This window comes from Bidens hawaiensis, unplaced genomic scaffold (genome assembly GCF_021521415.1).
Source record: "Bidens hawaiensis isolate Kalapana, Puna unplaced genomic scaffold, B.hawaiensis_p1.1 tig00043761_1, whole genome shotgun sequence".
Lineage (NCBI taxonomy): Eukaryota > Viridiplantae > Streptophyta > Magnoliopsida > Asterales > Asteraceae > Bidens > Bidens hawaiensis.
Window position 1 is genome coordinate 123,045 of NW_027497766.1, and position 6,073 is coordinate 129,117.

The 6,073-nt window shown below is 35.2% G+C and overlaps 1 pseudogene; it reads left to right on the forward strand.

The window, feature by feature from the left end:
- The first annotated feature begins 471 nt into the window (after positions 1-471).
- LOC143594516 (short chain aldehyde dehydrogenase 1 pseudogene) lies at positions 472-4,537 on the forward strand (annotated as a pseudogene).
- Positions 4,538-6,073: the final 1,536 nt, after the last annotated feature.

Below are 6,073 nucleotides of genomic sequence, written 5' to 3' on the forward strand. Positions count from 1 at the left end.
GATCACATATTGCCATTGGTTGTCCTAAGTAGTCAGGCTTTATTCGTAGGTCGTTAAATAATAAATATTGCATGTTGTTTGTAAGCTTCGATAAACAGATCGACGCACAAATCACCTACCTAGTACACTCTATATCTAATCTATATAACGCTACCAGCCTAACTTTTTATTGTGAACGACTATCAGCTTAACCTGTTACCTGCCAACAGCCTTTTAAGCTTTATAGAAATATTATATTTTTCTTTATAAATTATAACTATAACTAACCACCTATATATAACCCATACATTGCATTTAGACACCATTTTATGCCATACTTCTTAACATGAACTCCCTTTTGTGTCATACTTCATCATCCCCATGTACCAAAAGGTGGTCGTCGTCGTCATCATCATTTTCTTTATTTTTGAACTGAAAACTTGAACTCTCACAATTTAAGAGACACTTACAATTTTAGTTTTATTTAATCTTATGCGTTCACTTTCACTAATTAATTGATTCATTCTACATGCTTACAGACTAAAAGATAACGTCGCCATAGTCACTGGCGTTGCTAGCGGTTTTGGAGAAAGCACGGTGAGGCTTTTCGCCAAACACGGGGCCAAAGTGGTGATCGCAGACATCCAAGACGAACTAGGAACATACATTTGTCAAGACTTACTTTCTAAATTCGGAAATGATTGTGTCGTGTATTTTCATTGTGACGTCGCTAACGATTCTGATGTTAAGAACCTCGTAGACAACCATTTCTAAATATGGAAAGCTTGATATCATGCTCAACAATGCAGGTATCTTCGATGACCCAATCAACACCATTTTCAGAACAAGTATCAAAAATTTCAAACGTGTTTTCAATGTAAACTTGTTCGATTCGTTGCTTGAGTCATGATCCTGATGAAGCGCTTGCTGATTTTGTTAAGGAAAAATGATCAAAATAGGCATGTTTGAGTTTTCAAAATAGTCAAAAAAAAAAAAAATACCCAACCAATATTGACATATCCAATAGGATTTGTCCACATAAGCTCCTTCGGCACCAAGTAAGCCCAGCATGTCTTCTTTTCAATATGACTTGGTGAATCTCTTATGATGTCATGTGTTCCAGTTAGGCTAACCGGTTATCTAAACTTGAATAAGTAGTCTAGAAAGTTGTCTTAGAAAGGCGCCTTGTCAGGACCCGCTAGGCTCCGCTATAGCCCATGTAAGACGAGACAACTGTCTCGCATACTTATCTAAGACTATTCTCATTCGTAACTCAACCCAATCCAACCTAACCCAACTTTTTATTAAAAAACTAATTTCTATCTCTTTCACCTACACAACCCAACCAAACTCAAATTTTCACTCTCTTTCATAACCCAATCCTACCCAACCAATTTTTTTATTTAATAAATATATATAATGAGAAGTTTATCTGAAATAAAGAAGAGTTTCCATCATACTGAGCATTCGAAAAATCTTTCGAACCATTAGGTTCGAAACAAAAATTTGGATCCATAACCGAAAATATAGTAGAAAAATTAAAAAAGATTATAAGTGGAGAATGTGGTGATAGAAATATGTCTAATTGTACTATATATAAATGGAAACCCATAGCTACAGTAGAAAAATTGTGGTCCAATCAGTGGCTGTCATGTAGCAGTCACTAACTTTTTTTTTTTATTATTATTATTTTCGAAATCTGTTTGAAAATTTATCTATTTGAAACTAAAAGAAATAAACAAAATGGAAGCTAGTGGGGTGGTTTTGTTGTGTTGTTGCAAGTTTAAGGTCGTGAGTTCAAGCCTCTTGAGGTGCTTTTTTTTTTGTTAAAATAAATAAGGAAGAACATATGCAATTAAAGATGGAGAACATAAATGTTATGCATGCTTCACAAATACAATGAAATTTGTCGGTTGAATGTTGATTTCAATTGGATGGCTAAAAGAAGTAAGAACCGGATGACATGGTCACATAGGTGGTTTCAATGGAACTGTTGATGACACATGTTTGTTCCGATTCGTGTATGGTGCAGACAAGCCAAATCTTTTGTTAACTACTAGAGATCAGCTTGATAAAAGCTCCAGTCAAGTTTATCTAAAACAAGTTTGAGCCAAAAATAAGATTACTTAAAAAAGAGCCCGAGTTAGAGTTTCATTTGTCATGTTCGAGATGCTTTTGTAGCAACTAGACTAACAACACTCAAATTAATTTCTATCTATGTGGAGGGAAAACAGGAATTGAAAGTGAATAAATTAATTTTTTAATTGGATTTAATCAAAACTACGTAGTTTTGATGAGTTTCACATCTAAGTTAGATGTGTAACAGTCCTATATTCACTTTCCCCGTTATATAATAATCAGTATATGTAAATTTTGGTAAACTAATACATCATGTGGGGTGGGTGGAATCCGGTACAAATAAAATTAACCTGCTAAAATACAAACAACTTTTGAAGCCAGATGAAATAACAAAAGTAGAAGCTGGTGTGGTGGTTTTATTGTGTTGTTCCAAGCTGTAGGCCCTTAGTTCGAGCCTCCTGGAGGCCTTTTTTTCGGATTTTTTTTTTGGTTTTTGTTTTAGTATTTGTTCATTTGAAACTAATAAAAGTTACAAAAAAGGAAGCTGCTGTTGTGGTATTGTTTTGTTGTTGCAGCTTGCAAGTCCCTAGTTCGAATCTTCTTGAAGCCATTTTTTATTTGTTTTTTTAAACAAAATTAGTTAGATTTTTGTATTTATAGATTTCATACTTAGTCAAGCAATTAAAAAGTTAGGTGGTTTGGTATTTTGTTTTTTAATTTGTTTTAAATACGTCAGTTTGAGGAAATATTTTTTGGGTTTGGTTTTGATACCGTAAAGAATGTTGCGATACTAACCGAATTCGCGTCAACTTACGAAAACGACGCCGGGTGTAACCAACACAAAACTGCCCAGCACGCCTGGCGCAACGCGCCGGGTAACAACCTAGTTCTCTTTAAATAGAGAATTAGTTTTCTACATATTTTGATTTTTATACTTTTTATATTTTATTTTTTTAATCGATAAGCATAAAAATAAGTTGGGATGATAAGGTATATATAAACAAACCAATTATATCATCATCGTACTCAGTAAATCCCACCAACAGCAAAGCTATGGTAGGATCTGAGGAGGGTAAGATGTAGACAACATTACCTCTACCCCGTAGGAATAGAGAGACTGCTTCCGGTGAGACCCCGGCTTGATAGTAGTTTTGCATCAAGCCTTGGACATAAGGCACATAACACTCAACCATCGGGACAACAGCCGATTAGTGCGTGTACCATTGTCTTTCGGCTATCAACGCCATCACATGATGCCTGATTAACCTTCCGCCACTTTTAACGTTATTTTCACGAGATTAGTAAAATAACGTCAAAATTAGTGCAATTTCACTTTTGCCCACCTGAGGGTTCACACATGTATACATTATATGGGCGCACAGCAAGCAGTGCAATTTCACTTTTACCCACCCTTGTCTTTCGGCTATCAACGCCACCACTTAGTTGATGTATCGACCTCAAGTCGGTTGTGACTGACAAAGGTAGTACACCACCAAACCATAATTTATTTATGTCATAAATAAATTATGGGTTTATTGCAACAAGGTTTTGACATAAATAAATTATGGGTTGTTGCGTGGTCACCGACTTGAAGTCGATATACCAACCAAGTTGGTGAATTAAATTAAGTTTTCATTTTGCTTTTATCTCCGTACAAACAACCAAAACCTCTCCAATGGGAGTGGTCTAAGTTTAGGCAACCAATTCACATCATCACATGTCAACATTAGATATGTGCAAGTCATGTTGAAAGGAAGATATGTTGTCCTCGTTTGGTGCCTAGAGATGCCCAACGAGCTCAGGTGGGAAAATTATATTGGATATGTCTATGTTGATCGTTTTTTTTTCCAAAAAAAGATAACTTAGGCATTAAGCTATTCACTTTGGTCCCTAAACTTTATCTCCTCATAACATCATGTTCAACAAGGCAGGCATCTCCAGCGACTCAAATAGCACAATCCTAAACACAAGTATCGAAAATTTCAAGCGTGTTTTCGATGTAAACGTGTTTGGTTCATTCTTGGGAGCCAAAAACGCTGCTCGAGTCATGATCCCAGAGAAGCACGGGGTGATTTTGTTTACCTCGAGTATAGCGCCCGTGGTCGCTTGTGGAACGACTCACGCCTACACTGCGTCAAAGTACTCGGTGGTGGGCTTGATGAAGAACTTATGCGTAGAGTTGGGAGAATATGGTATACGAGTGAACTGTATTTCGCCTTATGGTGTGGCTACACCGCTATTGGTTAATGCGCTCGGGACGGAGAAGGCGGTGGTGGATGAATGTGTGGGTGCATCGGCCGTTTTGGAAGGCGTGGCGCCTACGGTGGAGAATGTGGCGATGGCGGCATTGTATTTAGGGAGTGATGAGAGTAAGTTTGTGTGTGGAGTTAACTTGGTGGTGGATGGTGGTTATAGCATTGCTAATCAGTCGCTTGTAACGGAGATCAAAAGATCAATGTTTAAGAAATATAGCTTTTGAACTATACTTTAATAATGTTACTTTGAGCATGTTGTATATTACTTTCCTTTGCTATTGTAAGTTGTAACATCATGGGTGTTGTGGCATGGAAATAATTATTATTAATAAAGTTAATATTGATATGTAACTATGTAAGTGATGGGATGCTACACTTATTTCTATAAACATCAAATACCTTTTTTTTCTTTCCAGGGTAAAGTTAAAATTGAGATGAAGTTAAAAAATGAGAAGTGTTAGAATGATTTATTACTATAAAAAAACTTTTTAAAAATAAATTTAAAAATATAATAATATAAAAAAATCATAACTCAAAATATAAATAAAAAACGAAAAAAATTTAAAAATTAAAATGTTTCACTCGTCATTCCAGTTCAAAAAAAAATAAAACCGACGAAAAAACACAATATCGTAATCAAAGACACAATGACAGAAATGAACAAAAGACACAATTATAATTAAAAAAACACAATAGATCGCAAAATATTGTAACACAATGCCGAACAAAATATAATACAATGTTGAGTAATATAACACAATATCAAGAAAAAAAGACACAATCAATGACGAAAATAAACACAAAACACAATGATAAACAAAAAAAAACACAATGATGTTTTTCACTCAACATTGTTTTTTTTTAGAACGAGAAAGACGGTGGAAACGTTTTTGTGTTTTTATTTTTTTTCGTTTTTTATTAAATTTGGAGTTATGGTTTTTTTATTTTTTTGATGGATTTTTTGTGTGACTACAAATTATTCTCATCTTTCTCATTTTTGTCTCCCTTTGTAGAATAACTTGATCCTTCTTTACAACCAACAAACTGAGAATTGTCTAGGTACTCTATACGGAGTCCTTAAGCGTCTTCAAGTTATCTCCAGTTCTGAGATAAACACACCCGCCCGAATGCTCACTGGTGGTAAAACCCATACGCCATCAAAATCAAACTGGAGATCACAAAGATCTCAGTCGTCATTCATTGAGCCACTCATACCCCCCTCCAAAGTGTTGTTTGTGGGGATTAAGCATGGGTCTACATTGAAAAACTCAGACTTCCTACCGCTACGTCACATTGGAAATGATACACCAAATACCTAAATGGGGACATTGTTCTTGTTGTTGATAAAAAAATATATAAAAATATACAATAATAATTAAAATACATAATTGAAATTACAATATAAAAATAGTTGGGATGAAGCGTGGTGAGGTGTTCCACTAAATCCGCACGAAAATTGTTGTTTCATGGTTCACTTTTTTGTTTGTTATTAACTTCTGATCAAATTGTGGCCGCAAACTCATTTTCACTAAACTCATAAATCGCTTGGCTTTGATCCTCTAGTATCATGTTATGTACAATTATGCACGTATATGTGGCACGTTATATTCCATGAAGCTTCCATGTAGATGCCAGGTTTTTCATTGTTTTCCAAAGTTGTGTGGGAACACCGAATGTCCGTTTAATGTCCTTTTCTAGCATTTTCTTATGATATTATAAAGTGGGTTCTGTTTGTATCTTGGGGCAGGTAAAGGACTTTG